Source organism: Panulirus ornatus, chromosome 3 (genome assembly GCF_036320965.1).
Source record: "Panulirus ornatus isolate Po-2019 chromosome 3, ASM3632096v1, whole genome shotgun sequence".
NCBI lineage: Eukaryota > Metazoa > Arthropoda > Malacostraca > Decapoda > Palinuridae > Panulirus > Panulirus ornatus.
In genome coordinates, this window is record NC_092226.1 from 6971013 (window position 1) to 6989495 (window position 18483).

Below are 18483 nucleotides of genomic sequence, written 5' to 3' on the forward strand. Positions count from 1 at the left end.
GGACGTGTATGTATATACATATATGTATGTGGGTAGGTTGGGCCATTCTTTTGTCTGTTTCCCTGCGCTACCTCGCTAACGCGGGAGACAGCGTCAAGGTATAATAGAAATAGAAATATATATATATATATATATATATATATATATATATATATATATATATATATATATATATATAAACAAATAATCCTAACACCACCGCATCAACTGGACCTCCTTACTCTCCCTGACCGTCTTGGTTCCTCGTTAACCTTTGAGAGAGAGAGAGAGAGAGAGAGAGAGAGAGAGAGAGCGCCACTCCCCCCACGACACAGTAACAGCAGCTGGGGGCGGCCCAGGTTGGGCCTCGTCCCCGCCCAGCATGTGACGACCCTAAAAATACATGAATGAACCTACTTGTGGTGCCGACCCGACCCTGAGGCGAGCCTGGGGGGGGAGGGGGGGGGGGGGGGTAAGTGCTGCTGCCTCACGTGCAGGTCTTCTCTCCCCCACCCCCCCCCCTCTCTCTCTCTCTCCCCACCCCTCGAAGACCATCACCACAAAAGACCACTGCCCTACGACAGAGACAGAGAGGTGGGAGGGGAGCTCTTCTGCCTCGTCGCCTACAGCAGGCTCGCCTGAATACTGCAGAAGGACTTTCCTGACGAAGGTCCCACACACATACACACACACACATACACACACACACACACACACATACACACAGGGGAGGGAGTCTATGGGAGGGGCGAGAGAGTGTGTGTGTGTGTGTGTGGTTCATGCCTGACGGGGTGCCACAAAACTCCTGACCTTCAGGAGGGTCCGTCCCCTCGTCACGGTGGTTGAGGAGGCAAGCAAGCGAGCAATCAAGCACGCACGAGTCTTAAGTGACGGTAACGAGATGGTTGACGGCGGCAGCTCCTGCGCCTGCGTTCGTGATGACGACTCGCTGTGCTTCGCCTCCTCCTGTTTTCCTCTGTGTTCCGTGGCATGTGCTTCTTGCTCCTGCCCCACGATGACCTCCTCCTCCTCCTCCTCCTGCCGACGTTCCTACCCTCCCTGCTGCACACAACAACAACAACAACAACAACAACAACAACAGCAATAACAACCCTTGTGCTTGTTAGAGAAATGGAAAATGAAATCCTTTCATTACGGCTGAAGATCCTACGCGTACTGAATGGTGAGGTGGCACTTGCCACCCACACCCTTGATAACCCCACACCCACCTCCCCACGTTGGTTGGCACTATCATCACCCACACCTTCTCTCCCCCCCCCCTAACACATACATACATACAAACAAACGCACCAACTCTCCTAATTAGTTTAAATTACAGAAAAAGTAAATAATGACACGTGTTTACCTCCCCCAAACCAACCAACCAACCCTACTCCCCCACCCCCTTAACACCTCCAAACACACCCCCTCCACCTTCAAATTTACCGATATTTTTTTTTCTAGGTTTATTACAAACCATATTATGTTCTTAGTGACGGCACACGACCCTTCTTAATTTTTCTTTTTCATGATCATTGTAAAACATGTGTACACTGGATCCTGCATCCTCAACCATGTGAATTTATCGAAATTAACCGAACCGTCTGTACGTTTGTCTGTCTGTATGTGTGTGTGTGTGTGTGTGTGTGTGTGTATCTGTCTGTCTGTCTCTCTCACCACCATAACCTCAAAGGGGGAATGGGGGGAGGAGAGGGGTTGAACTTTCATCTTCCCGATAGCGAGGCTCCTGAGAGATGGATCCCGATAGCGAGGTTAGTGAGAGAAGGATCCCGATAGCGAGGCCTCTGAGAAGGATCCCAAATAGTGAGGCTCCTGAGAGATGGATCCTGATAACGAGGTTAGTGAGAGAAGGATCCCGATAGCGAGGTTAGTGAGAGAAGGATCCCGATAGCGAGGCCCCTGAGATGGATCCCAATAGCGAGGCTCCTGAGAGATGGATCCCGATAACGAGGTTCGTGAATGAAGGATCCCGATAGCGAGGTCCGCGAGAGAAGGATCCCGATAGCGAGGTTCGTGAGAAGGATCCCGACAGCGAAACTTCTGAGACATGGATCCCGATAGCGAAGCTCCTGAGACATGGATCCCGATAGCGAGGCTCCTGAGAGATGGATCCCGACAGCGAAGCTCCTGAGACATGGATCCCGATAGCGAGGCTCCTGAGATATGGATCCTGATAGCGAGGCTCCTGAGAGATGGATCCCGATAGCGAAGCTCCTGAGATGGATCCCGATAGCGAGGCTCCTGAGATGGATCCCGATAGCGAGGCTCCTGAGATGGATCCCGATAGCGAAGCTCCTGAGATGGATCCCGATAGCGAGGCTCCTGAGATGGATCCCGATAGCGAAGCTCCTGAGATGGATCCCGATAGCGAAGCTCCTGAGAGATGGATCCCGATAGCGAGGCTCCTGATAGATGGATCCCGATAGCGAGGCTCCTGATAGATGGATCCCGATAGCGAAGCTCCTGAGATGGATCCCGATAGCGAGGCTCCTGAGATGGATCCCCTTAGCGAGGCTCCTGATAGATGGATCCCGATAGCGAAGCTCCTGAGATGGATCCCCTTAGCGAGGCTCCTGATAGATGGATCCCGATAGCGAGGCTCCTGAGATGGATCCCCTTAGCGAGGCTCCTGAGAGGTGGTTCCCGATAGCGAGGCTCCTGAGATGGATCCCAACAGCGAGGCTCCTGAGAGGTGGATCCCGATAGCGAGGCTCCTGAGAGGTGGATCCCGATAGCGAGGCTCCTGAGAGAAGGATACCCGACAGTGAGGCTCAAGAGCGAAGGAGCCCGACAGCAAGGCTCCTGAGTGATACATCTCAATAGCGAGGTTCCTGAGAGATGGATCCCGAGAGCGAGCTGAGAGATGGATCCCGATAGCGAGGCTCCCCTGGGGAGGCGACTAAAAGGAGAGGGAGCGGGGGCTGGAAATCCCCTCCTCCCGTTATTAATTTTCCAAAATAGGGAACACAGAAGATTGCCAAGTGAGGATATTCGCTCTAAGGCTCAGTTCTCTGTTCTTAACGCTACTTCGCTAACGCAGGAAATGGCGAATATACATGAATATATATATATATATATATATATATATATATATATATATATATATATATATATATATATATATATATATATATATATTATCCCTGGGGATAGGGGAGAAAGAATACTGCCCATGTATTCCCTGCGTGTCGTAGAAAGCGACTAAAAGGAGAGGGAGCGGGGGGCTGGAAATCCTCCCATCTCGTTTTTAATTATCCAAAAGAAGGAACAGCGAAGGGGGCCAAGTGAGTATTTCCCTCATAGGCTCAGTCCTCTGTTCTTAACGCGACCTCGCTAACGCGGGAGGTGGCGAATAGTATGAAATTATATATATATATATATATATATATATATATATATATATATATATATATATATATATATATAGGGAGGTGAATGCAAGAGTTTTAGAAAGAGGGGCAATTATGCAGTCTGTTGTGGATGAGAGAGCTTGGGAAATGAGTTACTTCGTTGTTCGCTGATGATACAGCACTGGTGGCTGATTCGGGTGAGAAACTGCAGAAGCTGGTGACTAAGTTTGGTAAAGTGTGTGAAAGAAAGCTGCGAGTAAATGTGAATAAGAGCAAGTTTATTAGGTACAGTAGGGTTGAGGGACAAGCCAACTGGGAGGTAAGTTTCAATGGAGAAAAACTGGAGGAAGTGAAGTGTTTTGGATATCTTGGAGTGGATTTGACAGCGGATGGAACCATGGAAGCGGAAGTGAATCATAGGGTGGGGGAGGGGGCGAAAGTTCTGGGAGCGTTGAAAAATGTGTGGAAGTCGAGAACGTTATCTTGGAAAGCAAAAATGGGTATGTTTGAAGGAACAGGGGTTCCAACAATGTTATATGGTTGCGAAGCGTAGGCTATAGATAGAGTTGTGCGGAGGAAGGTGAATGTGCTGAAGTGTGTGAAGTGGTTTGATCGAATAAGTAATGAAAGGGTAAGAGAGATGTGTGGTAACAAAAAGAGTGTGGTTAAGAGAGCAGAGGAGGGTGTTTTGAAATGGTATGGTCACATGGAGAGAATGAGTGAGGAAAGATTGACAAAGAGGATATATGTGTCAGAGGTGGAGGGAACGAGAAGTGGGAGACCAAACTGGAGGGGGAAAGATGGAGTAAAAAAGATTTTGAGTGATCGGGGCCTGAACATGCTGGAGGGTGAAAGGCGTGCAAGGAATAGAGTGAATTGGAACTATGTGGTATACCGGAGTCGACGTGCTGTCAATGAATTGAACCAGGGCATGTGAAGCGTCTGGGATAAACCATGGAAAGTTCTGTGGGGCCTGGTTGTGGAAAGGGAGCTGTGGTTTCGGTGCATTTTACATGACAGCTAGAGACTTCGAGTGTGAACGTATGTGGCCTTTGTTGTCTTTTCCTAGCGCTACCTCGCGCACATGCGGGGGGAGGGGGTTTTCATTTCATGTGTAGCGGGGTGGCGACAGGAGTGAATAAGGGCAGACAGTATGAATTATGTACATGTGTATATATGTATATGTCTATGTGAATAAATATGTCTACGTTGAGATGTATAGGTATGTACATGTGAGTGTGTGAACGTGTATGTATATACGCGTGTATGTGTGTGGGTTGGGCCATTCTTTCGTCTGTTTCCTTGCGCTACATATATATATATATATATATATATATATATATATATATATATATATATATATATATATATATATATATATACTCGGGAAAAAACATAGTACATACCACATAAAAGTAAGGGAAAACACTTAAAAAAATAAAATAAACACTATGATACAAGAGAAAGTTCAGGACCTGGTGGTGTGGGTCCCTACGAGTGGAAGACTCCCCACCCGCAGAGAGAGAGAGAGAGAGAGAGAGAGAGAGAGAGAGAGAGAGAGAGAGAGAGAGAGAGAGAGAGAGAGGTGTTACATAGATACACAAATCACGTACACAGACCACACACACCAGACCCAAGGCCCAAGCGAGGTGGTCTGGCCCTTGAACGCTACATGAGAGAGAGAGAGAGAGAGAGAGAGAGAGAGAGAGAGAGAGAGAGAGAGAGAGAGAGAGAGAGAGAGAGAGAGAGAGAGGGAAAAAAAAACAGGTCAACACTCACCGTCCGGGGCACTCAAGAGCGCACCACACACACGCACTGCACCGTTGCCTTACCTTCTGGAAAACAAAACAAAAAAAAAAAATATGAGACAATTATAATAGAACCAAATCAGCACTAGACACAGGCTCGTGCCACCTTCCCCCCTCCCCCTCCTCACCCAGTCCCTCACCTGGGACAACGCTCCCCCCCTTCCCCCGAGAGAAGAAATCCACCCCACTGCTCATCCCGCGCCGCCTGAACGAGACGACCATGGAAGTGGGAGCACTTACAGTAGTCTCCAGGTATACTAACTCTCCCTCACCCTGACGTGTGTGTGTGTGTGTGTGTGTGTGTGTGTGTGGAGGGAGGGGGATGTGTAGGAGGATGAGTCTGTGAGGGACGGAGAAGGAAGGTAAGGGCCTCACTCCACCATATCCTCTCTCTCTCTCTCTCTCTCTCTCTCTCTCTCTCACACACACACACACACACATATATGGGCCTTCAGCCAAAGATTTCACACTCACGTTCCCTTGACAGCCTCCAGCACTGGACCACTGCCAAGCAAACCAACATAAACCTTTCTTCCAGCCGTGCCCCACCCCACTACTGTCTCACAAGGCCCTACCCCTCCAGGTTGTTCACTCCACCAAGCTCCCAGCCCTGTCCCACCCCCCTAGTGTCTCACGAGGCCCTAGTCCCCTCCAGGTCGTTCTGTCCACTAAGCTTCCAGCCCTGTCCCACCCCCTTACTGTCTCACGAGGCCCCACCCCTTCAGGTTGTTCTGTCCACCAAGCTCCCAGCTCTGTCCCGCCCCTTACTGTCTCACAAGGCCCCAGTCTCCACCAGGTTGTTCAGTCCACCAAGCTTCTCGGCGTCACTCTGGACGCAAAAAACTGGAAGGGATACGCCAGCACCATCACCAAATCCTCCAGCCATTGTCTCTAATACTCCTCACTGCTGACTCAAAACTCTGAACTTAGGAGCATCTCTAAGCATCTTCCATTCTCCTCAAGCCCAACCATGCCTCCCTCACCTTGTCCGTGGGCCTCCTTCCGACTCTTTCCAACCATCACCGGGACGTCATCGGACAGTCCAGGAAGAAGGTGCTGCATCACTCCCGCCACAGTCACCTCCCTGCAAACCAGAGATCCCTAGTCCCCGAGTCGCAGTTCGGTACCACAACCGCATCGAGCCCATCCGAGCCCGCACAGACCACCACACGAACAGCCCCATCCCCAACCATCGTGAACACCCTTCATGATAATCAGCCCCACAATCCACGTTGTAGGTATTTTCACATTTCCAGGCCATTCAACACACACCAATAATTATCATAATTTCTGTCGAACAAACAAAAATCCAGAAAAAGTTACACACACACACACACACACACTACAACACACACACACACACGTACCAACAAACATACATGTCGTGGTTGCATTGGGTGGGTCAGGCTGTGGTATAGGGGGCGCCCAGGTGAACTCCACCAGTGACGTGGTGTGTAAGGCCACAAGAGAGAGAGAGAGAGAGAGAGAGAGAGAGAGAGAGAGAGAGAGAGAGAGAGAGAGAGAGAGAGAGCCCTTGCGATGAGGACGGAGCTCGAACTCTGGCTCCAGAGGACATGCGGGGTGGCTCTAGCCATAAGTCCACCACCACCACAACTCAGGCACCAGCGGTTGATGCGCTCTTGTGTCACCACTCGCGCGAGGGCGCTGAATGAGGGGAGGAGGAGGAGGAGGAGGAGGAGGAGGAGGAGGAGGGGGAGAGAGGAAGGTAAGGGGGAGAAGGGGTGCTGGTGTGAGGGGAGGGGAGGCCCCACACAGTTGACCTGCATGACCAGTGTGGTAGCCACGAGACCTCGCGCTATTGTTGTGTCGCGGAGCGCATCATGAGTGATCATGTCGCTCTCTTATCCTCCAGAAGCACCTCTCTCTCTCTCTCTCTCTCTCTCTCTCTCTCTCTCTCTCTCTCTCTCTCTTTAGCTTGTGGATAACCTCAGAAAACCCACCAGACCAGTGGGGAGGAGGAGGAGGAGGAGAAGGAGGAGGAGGAGGAGGAGGAGGAGGAGGAGGAGGAGGAGGTGGGTGCTGCTACTGAAGGACGAGGAACATTATTATAAGCCTTCGTGCGCCTTCATAACATGCAGGACACCGAGAGAGCGAGGGAGAGGAGAGGAGAGCTTACTGAAGAGCTTTCCTGACGACGCCACGTCTCAATAACCGGATCACACACGAATCGAGAGAGAGAGAGAGAGAGAGAGAGAGAGAGAGAGAGAGAGAGAGAGAGAGAGAGAGAGAGAGAGAGAGAGATAGGAGCAACACTGAATACTGTTTGTCTTGTGTGGCCGCCAAAGATATACATATATAAAAAAAAATGCAAATAAGCAAGTCAGAGGGAGAATTCTCGGGCACTTTACGAGGAGAATGGACGTTATGGAACTCGTGATCTACCACGATGGGCTGAAAAGAACGGCAGTTTACCTAACCTAGAAAGAAGACGAGGAGGAGGCGGCGGCGGCGGAGGAGGAGGAGAAGGAGGAGAGAGCACTACATGACAACCCTGGCATGGCAACAAGCTGAAGGTATGAGAGGCGATGTATTGAACTTGGGTGTTGTTTATGTCTTCAAGAACGCCACGGAACGTACCGGCCACAAGCGATAGCCCAACCACGAAGCAAGAACGGGATATAAGAAGCACGCAGGGACCAACTACAGGAGCATCTAAGAGAAAACTTGTCACGTGGTTAAAATCAGTCCCAGATGAGCCAAGAATCGATTCGTAATGCAGGCGTGGCAGCTGGAGAGAAGAATAGCCTTATATACATCGTGCAAGACGTGCGGTGAGCGCTACGCGTTAAGAGGCCCTGACATCAATGGCAAAATCGCGTCTTAAAAACGACTGAGTACTGTCTTATCAGCAGTTACTATGGGCCATACATGGACTGACAGACTGTACGATCTTGGAACTACCTTAAGCACCAGGAAGAAAGAAAGGTTCGAGTGCTGTTCCATTTCTCGAGCGATTGTTATATCTTGAGGTTGACCTGCCTTCATGACCCCCCTAGCATCTTGACAGGCCTCTTAAATCACTAAATGGTCACCCAACCAATTTGGTTACCTTAGGTCAACTCGAAGTTATGCGTGCACACGTCTCCTGACCAGAAATCCATCCATCACAAGGTGACCTTAATGTAAGAGCTATCCTTTAGGGATCACCAGGTCACCTTCAGGTCACCGCGTGGGATAACCACACTTCAGGGCAATCAGGTCGCCTCCAGGTCATTTCGGCCAAGGTCAACAGGTCACCTTCAAAGTCATTTCGGCCAAGGTCGGCATGTGAGACGGAGGGGGAGGGGGGCGCCATGAGCCGTGAACATTATGGAAACTTTGGGGGTCGTTAGCACGTGCTAACGGCGCCTGACCAGTGGTAATGACCCGTGCCGCATGGCAAGGTCACAGGGGCGGGAGAGAGAGAGAGAGAGAGAGAGAGAGAGAGAGAGAGAGAGAGAGAGAGAGAGAGAGAGAGAGAGAGAGAGAATGTGTGTGTGTGTGTGTGTGTGTGTGTGTGTGTGTGTGTGTTGAGATATAACACTCAGAATTATCTTTCTACCCCAAAAGTATAAAATTCCTATTGACCCCTCGTATGCAGAGTATGACCCGCGATCAATACTGACCTCAAACCGGTGCGTTCACAACAATCAGGTGGCGAGGATGGTATGTACAGGTCGCTGACTGACTTTTCCACGAAGAAACGCCACCTGGTATATATATATATATATATATATATATATATATATATATATATATATATATATATATATATATATATATATAATCTTCGGTGCCAAAATCACGAAGACTGTGTGACGGTGAAAGTTACGCTAATCAATCATGAAATCCTTACGACTTTCATGAATTTCATATACATAACAACTGCTACGTGTGCTGTAACCAATTACAGGAGGAGTGTGTGTGAATGCTGTAATTACTACGGGGGGGGGGGGGGGGAGATGTACCGGTATGGGCTATAAAGCCGGGCACGGTATTCAAAATCGACCGGCTGTGTTTTGCCGGCGATGCTGGCCGACGAAAGGTGCGTTTGGAACAGATCTACGGGAGGCGAGGCCTGGATGGCCAAGTAACATGTTACTGAAGGACATGGATGGCCACGAGGCATGTCAATAAAGGGCCTTTGAAGTCCTTATATCCATTTCATTCCTCTCTTCTGTACATCCTCTACTCTCTCTAAGCCTCTGTACCCTCTCTGTTTTCAGTCTTCTCCACCAACTCAAAAGTCTCCAATCCTCTGTACCTCCTCTAATGTCTCTAAGCCACTGTATCTCCTCTTATTTGTCCAATCCTCTGTACCTCCTCTCATGTCTCCAATCCTCTGTACCTCCTCTCATGTCTCCAATCCTCTGTACTCCCTCTAATGTCTCCAATCATCTGTACCTCAAGGTCTCCAATCCTCTGTAACCCCCTCTAAGGTCTCCAATTCTCTGTACGCCCTCTAATGTCTTTAGTCCTCTGTACTGTCTCAAATGTATCTAATCCCCTACACCTTCTCTGACGTGTCCAATCCTACAAAGACACCCCCCACCCCCCTTCTGATCTGCAATCTGACGAATCATCTTTCCCGTTTTCTTTGTCTCCTCCTGTAACTTTAATATCTCTCTCCTGTCGTTTCAACAATTACTAAATTCAACACATTTTCTCCTTTACACATCTGAATAACAACCTTGTGCGTTTATCTATTTCAGTGTGCGTGTGATCTATACAGCTAAGATTTCAGGGTCCCATTATTATTTCCACTTAACTCCAGTTCATTTGCACCTTCGACCGACCGTTGGTACTGACAACAGTGAACAACGGTGAGGATCACGGGAGGTGGGGTGGGGCTGCTGCTGCTCCTTGTCCTCTTCCTCCTCCTCCTCCTCCCTCTCCTCCTGCTCCACCTCCGCCTCCTCCTCCTTCGCCTCCTCCACCAGCCATAGCCCTGGCACAATCCCAGGCCTCCTCTTGCCCCTTCGTAGTCTAAGACGATCGTGTCCCCCTCTCCACCCCAAAAGTCCCACCCAGTCCCAGAGACAGATAGACGGACAGGCAGACCCTACACTTACCCTCGACCCTCCCAGAATAGGCCATGTCCCCCCCCCCCCCCGTTTTCTTTTTTCTTCTGGGAAGTGACAGGGCTTACTAAGGTGTGTGTGTGTGGGGGGGGGGGGGGTTAACCAGCCCACACTAACTTGTACCCACCCACCCGGCTCCAGGCTCCACACACCTTCAGAGAGAGAGAGAGAGTACGAAATTAAGCCAGGACCTATTAATCACACCTGCGTCACCGAATGCGAGTGGAAAATCAGACCAGACCCGACCCGTGCCAACCCCACACCACAACAGTCCTCCCTCAGGGACACGGAGGGGAGATTAAGACACCATTACGGTACATTTCTGCCGTCCTGTTCGGTCGGGGTAATCACAAACAGCGATTAAGTCCTTCCCCTAATATTCCCTCTCATAATAACAACCGCTGCCAATGTCCTTCATTCACCACATCATTCCTTCATTCATTAGAGTCGTTCTTGTATCTCCCCTGGCGATGTGACAACTGGCACGAAAGTGCACTTGGGACTTACCGTGTCTCATTCTCCCTCGTGGTTGTCGGCAAATACTAGATCGTGTGCACCATTGCGACCTACTGCAATATATATATATATATATATATATATATATATATATATATATATATATATATATATAACATACAAATCTCCAACAGCCAGGATCGAACCCGGGACCCCTGCGTGGCAAGCGGGAATGCTACCGCGATCATAGCCTAGCCTGGGTCCAGGGTTCGATCCCGGATGTTGGAGGTTTTATCATGTTATATCGAAGTGTGCGCGTTCATATGTACCGTATTCGTATATAAATATATATATATATATATATATATATATATATATATATATATATATATATATATATATATATATATATATATTATCCCTGGGGATAGGGGATTAAGAATACTTCCCACGTATTCCCTGCGTGTCGTAGAAGGCGACTAAAAGGGGAGGGAGCGGGGGGCTGGAAATCCTCCCCTCTCGTTTTTTTTTTTTTTTTTTTTTTCCAAAAGAAGGAACAGAGGGGGCCAGTTGAGGATATTCCAAAAAAGGCCAAGTCCTCTGTTCTTAGCGCTACCTCGCTAACGCGGGAAATGGCGAATGGTTTAAAAGAAAAAAAAAAAATATATATATATATATATATGTATATATATATATATATATATATATATATATATATATATATATATATATATATATATATATATATATATATAAGATTATGTGGATGGAGTTCCCCAAGGATCATTTCTGTCTCTAAAACTCTTCAGCCACTTCCTTCACGACCTCCCAGCATCTCACACACACCTGAGCTCGACGGATCTTTCTTATGAAGACGTGAAAAAACAGAGACATTACTTGTGCGAGACCAGAAGACGTTAACTGAATTCACGAATTACTTTACCATCATCATTATTACTATTACTTCCATCATCATTACCATTATCGTTATCGTCATTATGATCAATGTGAGGACAAAAAACAAAAAACAAACACGCACCGTAAGTCATTTGAAATCACCAGGGGGTTTCAGGGGAGGACCCTGAGTCTCGGGGCTGGGGAGGCTTGTAAACGGCAAGTCGGGGAGAACGAGTCACCACAAGTACGACGCCCCTTTGCATCCCCGACACAACGGGTCTCCTCCTCAGTTCACCGGGCCTTTGTTGCCTGCCTGCCACCAGGGGTTCATTTCCCCTCAGCCACCTTCTCCACCACCGGCGTGACGACGACCTGACACACACACCCCACCCTCCCGGCCGTATCAGCAGAGGTCACAAGTCCCCGTCACATCCACAGGGGATCGTCGACCTTGCTGCACCATCGTGGAGGTCTCATCTCATCCCCCTTCCGGGGTTTAGCTCTCTCTTACACCCAACCCCACCCCACCCCACACCACACATCCCACTCGTGTGATTTGTCCACGATAGTCCGAGGTGTTCCTCGAACCCGAGATTATAGTGGAGTGGTTCCTTCCACCTACACCACATCCACCACCTCCTCCTCCTCCTCCTCCTCCACCACCACAGACAACACGGGACCACCCCGCCACACCCGAGAATGGGCCAAAAACAGGATACGAGTTCGAACGCACCGCACCCGTCCTGTGAACCCCTTCCCCCACTAACACTACACATCCTACTCATGGGTCAAAGGACGGCGTAGGATGTCCCCCCCACCCCACAGAATAAGATGATGATGATGATGATGATGAATAAGGAAGATTAAAGAGAGGGTACTGCTGCTCGAGTGGGGGATGGGGGGGGGGGGGGTGCGAAATGTGGAGTATATAAAGATGGAGGAGGGGGGGGGTGTTAAGAGGGACAGCCGAGACATGGCAAGAAAGAAGAGATAAGAGGAGGTCGCGACGAGAGGTGGCAATAGAGAAGACGAGAAGGTGGCAACAAACAGAAGGTGGAGGCGAGACATGATTACAAAGGACCTAACCTGTCCTGGTGCCGGAGGGACGGTATCTGCTTAGGCTCCGGCAACGACAAGACTCACGGACCATCACACACACCAAACGCTGACCCACCATCAGAGAGAGAGAGAGAGAGAGAGAGAGAGAGAGAGAGAGAGAGAGAGAGAGAGAGAGAGAGAGAGAGAGAGGGGAACAAATGAAACGGCCTTAAAAGGTTAGGGAAATCACGTTTCTATAAATCTGCATATTCAAAGGAAACTCAGACTCAAGATCTTTGTTAATGTATTTAACCTCCTTTAAAAAGTGTTCAAAACCCCAAAAATGACTCTCCACACACACACACACACACACACACACACACAGAAACCTCAGAGACTAAAATAAAATAAAAAATCACCATATTACTGATGTTTTTATGAGCAAAAATGAATCAACAGAAAATGGATATCAATCCTGCAGCGCTCCCCTCCCTCCCTCCCTGCTGGGTACATCTCCAGGGGCATCACGACCAACTCCTCCTCCTCCTCCTCACAGTGGACGCAACTGTGAAAAATTGAGGACACGAGATGGGGATACAAAGACTCCATTGGCTGGAGTGGATGGCATTGCAGGTGATTATTTTTAGGGGATGATTTGTGCTGTCGATTGGTTAGTTAAGATTTTCTAGGTATGTATGGATCATGATGAGGTGGCTGAGGATTGGCGGAATGCATGTACAGATATACTGAATTAAGGAAAGGGGTGAATAAAGGCGAGTGTTCAAACCACAGATAAATAAAGGCGAATGTTCAAACCACAGAGGCATAAGTTTGTTGAGTATACCTGGAAAGTTGTATGGAAGGGTACTGATTGAGAGGGTGATGGCATGTACAGAGCATCAGACTGGGGAGGAGTGTGGTTTCAGAAGTGGTAAACGATGTGTACATGGGGTATACTCAGAGGAACCGTATAACCTGTACGTGGCATTTATGGATCTGGAGAAGCAATATGACAGGACAGATAGAGATGCCTCGTGGAAGGTCTTAAGAATATACTGTGTTGGAGGAAAGCTGCTAAAAGCACAGTTTTAATCAAGGGTGTAAAACTTGTGTTCAAGTAAGAGGAGAGGAAAGTGAGTGGTTACAAGTGAAGGCTGGCATTCGACAGGGGTGTGTGATGTCACAATGGTTGTTGAAATTGTTATGGATAGGGTGGTGGAGAGAGGGACGAGTAAGCCGTCTCTGGGGGATGAGAGGGCATAGGAACTGGGTCAGTTGTTGTTTGCTGATGATAAAACACTGATGGCAGATTCGAGTGAGAAACTGCGAAAGTTGGTGACCGTTGGACGAGTGTGTGAAAGGAGGAAGTCGAGAGTACATTTGTATAAAAGCAAAGTTATAATCTAAGCAGGGTAGAGGGAAGGTTAGTTGGGGTTATATGAAAGAAGGAATCTGGAGGAAGTGAAGTGTTTTAGATATATGGAATGTTCATGGCAGCAAATGAAACCATGGAAGCGGAAAGGAGTCATAGGGTGGGTGAGCGGGCGAAGGTTCTGGAAGCACTGAAGAATGCGTGGAAGAGGTCGTTATCCGGAAGAGCGAAAAGTGGTTTGTTTGAAGATATGGTAATCCTAACAATGTTATATGGATACACGGCATGAGCTACAGATGGGCTGTGCTGAGGAGGAAGGACGCACTGGACATGAAATGTATGAATACAATATGTGGTGTGAGATGGTTTGATGGAGTAAGTAATAAAAGGGTAAGAGAGATGTGTGTTTATAAAAAGAGTGTGGTTGAGAGAGCAGAAGAAGGTGTGTTGAAATGGTTTGGACGAGATAGAGTAAAGTGGAACGATGCGGTATACTGGGGTCGACTTGCTGTCAATGGAATGAACCAAGACATGTGAAACGTCTGGGGTAAACCATGGATAGGGAACTGTGGCTTCGGTGCATTACACATGACGGCTAGAGAATGGAAGTGAGCGGATGTGGCCTTTCTTCGTGTTTCCTGGCGCTACCTCGCTGACGCAAGGGGTGGCGATGCTGTTACCTGTGGGGCGGGGTGGCGCCGAGAATGGATGAGAGCGAGCAAGTATGAATATATATATATATATATATTTTTTTTTTTTTTTTCTTTTTTTTTTTTTTATACTTTGTCGCTGTCTCCCGCGTTTGCGAGGTAGCGCAAGGAAACAGACGAAAGAAATGGCCCAACCCCCCCCCCCCATACACATGTACATACACACGTCCACACACGCAAATATACATACCTACACAGCTTTCCATGGTTTACCCCAGACGCTTCACATGCCTTGCTTCAATCCACTGACAGCACGTCAACCCCTGTATACCACATGACTCCAATTCACTCTATTTCTTGCCCTCCTTTCACCCTCCTGCATGTTCAGGCCCCGATCACACAAAATCTTTTTCACTCCATCTTTCCACCTCCAATTTGGTCTCCCTCTTCTCCTCGTTCCCTCCACCTCCGACACATATATCCTCTTGGTCAATCTCTCCTCACTCATTCTCTCCATGTGCCCAAACCATTTCAAAACACCCTCTTCTGCTCTCTCAACCACGCTCTTTTTATTTCCACACATCTCTCTTACCCTTACGTTACTTACTCGATCAAACCACCTCACACCACACATTGTCCTCAAACATCTCATTTCCAGCACATCCATCCTCCTGCGCACATCTCTATCCATAGCCCACGCCTCGCAACCATACAGCATTGTTGGAACCACTATTCCCTCAAACATACCCATTTTTGCTTTCCGAGATAATGTTCTCGACTACCACACATTTTTCAAGGCTCCCAAAATTTTCGCCCCCTCCCCCACCCTATGATCCACTTCCGCTACCATGGTTCCATCCGCTGACAGATCCACTCCCAGATATCTAAAACACTTCACTTCCTCCAGTTTTTCTCCATTCAAACTCACCTCCCAATTGACTTGACCCTCACCCCTACTGTACCTAATAACCTTGCTCTTATTCACATTTACTCTCAACTTTCTTCTTCCACACACTTTACCAAACTCAGTCACCAGCTTCTGCAGTTTCTCACATGAATCAGCCACCAGCGCTGTATCATCAGCGAACAACAATTGACTCACTTCCCAAGCTCTCTCATCCCCAACAGACTTCATATATATATATATATATATATATATATATATATATATATATATATATATATATATATATATATATGTATATTTTTTCTTTTTTCTTTCATACTATTTGCCATTTCCCGCGATAGCGAGGTAGCGTTAAGAACAGAGGACTGGGTCTTTGAGGGAATATCCTCACCTGGCCCTCTTCTCTGTTCCTTCTTTTGGAAAAAAAAAAAAAAAAAAAAACGAGAGGGGGAGGATTTCCAGCCTCCCGCTCCCTTCCCTTTTAGTCGCCTTCTACGACACGCAGGGAATACGTGGGAAGTATTCTTTCTCCCCTATCCCCAGGGAATATATATATATATATATATATATATATATATATATATATATATATATATATATATATATATATATATATATATATATATATATTGCGCAAAAGATGCTTGTGGCATGAGAAGAGTGGGAGGTGGGCTGTTTAGAAAGGGTAGTGAGTGGTGGGATGAAGAAGTAAGAGTATTAGTGAAAGAGAAGAGAGAGGCATTTGGACGATTTTTGCAGGGAAAAAATGCAATTGAGTGGGAGAAGTATAAAAGAAAGAGACAGGAGGTCAAGAGAAAGGTGCAAGAGGTGAAAAAAAGGGCAAATGAGAGTTGGGGTGAGAGACTATCAGTAAATTTTAGGGAGAATAAAAAGATGTTCTGGAAGGAGGTAAATAGGGTGCGTAAGACAAGGGAGCAAATGGGAACTTCAGTGAAGGGCGTAAATGGGGAGGTGATAACAAGTAGTGGTGATGTGAGAAGGAGATGGAATGAGTATTTTGAAGGTTTGTTGAATGTGTCTGATGACAGAGTGGCAGATATAGGGTGTTTGGGTCGAGGTGGTGTGCAAAGTGAGAGGGTTAGGGAAAATGATTTGGTAAACAGAGAAGAGGTAGTAAAAGCTTTGCGGAAGATGAAAGCCGGCAAGGCAGCAGGTTTGGATGGTATTGCAGTGGAATTTATTAAAAAAGGGGGTGACTGTATTGTTGACTGGTTGGTAAGGTTATTTAATGTATGTATGACTCATGGTGAGGTGCCTGAGGATTGGCGGAATGCGTGCATAGTGCCATTGTACAAAGGCAAAGGGGATAAGAGTGAGTGCTCAAATTACAGAGGTATAAGTTTGTTGAGTATTCCTGGTAAATTATATGGGAGGGTATTGATTGAGAGGGTGAAGGCAGGTACAGAGCATCAGATTGGGGAAGAGCAGTGCGGTTTCAGAAGTGGTAGAGGATGTGTGGATCAGGTGTTTGCTTTGAAGAATGTATGTGAGAAATACTTAGAAAAGCAAATGGATTTGTATGTAGCATTTATGGATCTGGAGAAGGCATATGATAGAGTTGATAGAGATGCTCTGTGGAAGGTATTAAGAATATATGGTGTGGGTGGCAAGTTGTTAGAAGCAGTGAAAAGTTTTTATCGAGGATGTAAGGCATGTGTACGTGTAGGAAGAGAGGAAAGTGATTGGTTCTCAGTGAATGTAGGTTTGCGGCAGGGGTGTGTGATGTCTCCATGGTTGTTTAATTTGTTTATGGATGGGGTTGTTAGGGAGGTAAATGCAAGAGTCCTGGAAAGAGGGGCAAGTATGAAGTCTGTTGGGGATGAGAGAGCTTGGGAAGTGAGTCAGTTGTTGTTCGCTGATGATACAGCGCTGGTGGCTGATTCATGTGAGAAACTGCAGAAGCTGGTGACTGAGTTTGGTAAAGTGTGTGGAAGAAGAAAGTTAAGAGTAAATGTGAATAAGAGCAAGGTTATTAGGTACAGTAGGGTTGAGGGTCAAGTCAATTGGGAGGTGAGTTTGAATGGAGAAAAACTGGAGGAAGTGAAGTGTTTTAGATATCTGGGAGTGGATCTGTCAGCGGATGGAACCATGGAAGCGGAAGTGGATCATAGGGTGGGGGAGGGGGCGAAAATTTTGGGAGCCTTGAAAAATGTGTGGAAGTCGAGAACATTATCTCGGAAAGCAAAAATGGGTATGTTTGAAGGAATAGTGGTTCCAACAATGTTGTATGGTTGCGAGGCGTGGGCTATGGATAGAGTTGTGCGCAGGAGGATGGATGTGCTGGAAATGAGATGTTTGAGGACAATGTGTGGTGTGAGGTGGTTTGATCGAGTAAGTAACGTAAGGGTAAGAGAGATGTGTGGAAATAAAAAGAGCGTGGTTGAGAGAGCAGAAGAGGGTGTTTTGAAATGGTTTGGGCACATGGAGAGAATGAGTGAGGAAAGATTGACCAAGAGGATATATGTGTCGGAGGTGGAGGGAATGAGGAGAAGAGGGAGACCAAATTGGAGGTGGAAAGATGGAGTGAAAAAGATTTTGTGTGGTCGGGGCCTGAACATGCAGGAGGGTGAAAGGAGGGCAAGGAGTAGAGTGAATTGGAGCGATGTGGTGTACAGGGGTTGACGTGCTGTCAGTGGATTGAATCAAGGCATGTGAAGCGTCTGGGGTAAACCATGGAAAGCTGTGTAGGTATGTATATTTGCGTGTGTGGACGTGTGTATGTACATGTGTATGGGGGGGGGGGTTGGGCCATTTCTTTCGTCTGTTTCCTTGCGCTACCTCGCAAACGCGGGAGACAGCGACAAAGTAAAAGAAAAAAAAAAAAAAAAAAAAATAATATATATATATATATATATATATATATATATATATATATATATATATATATATATATATATATATAT

At 47.3% G+C, this 18483-nt stretch overlaps 1 protein-coding gene across 1 annotated transcript in view; it reads right to left on the reverse strand.

Annotated features, from left to right (window-relative positions):
* Positions 1-5151, reverse strand: part of MESR3 (misexpression suppressor of ras 3) — a 59189-nt gene extending 54038 nt beyond the window's left edge. Inside the window, exon 1 of the mRNA XM_071683206.1 lies at positions 5130-5151. The gene's annotated coding sequence lies outside the window, so the exon portion shown is untranslated. The remainder of the gene's footprint in view (positions 1-5129) is intronic.
* Positions 5152-18483: the final 13332 nt, after the last annotated feature.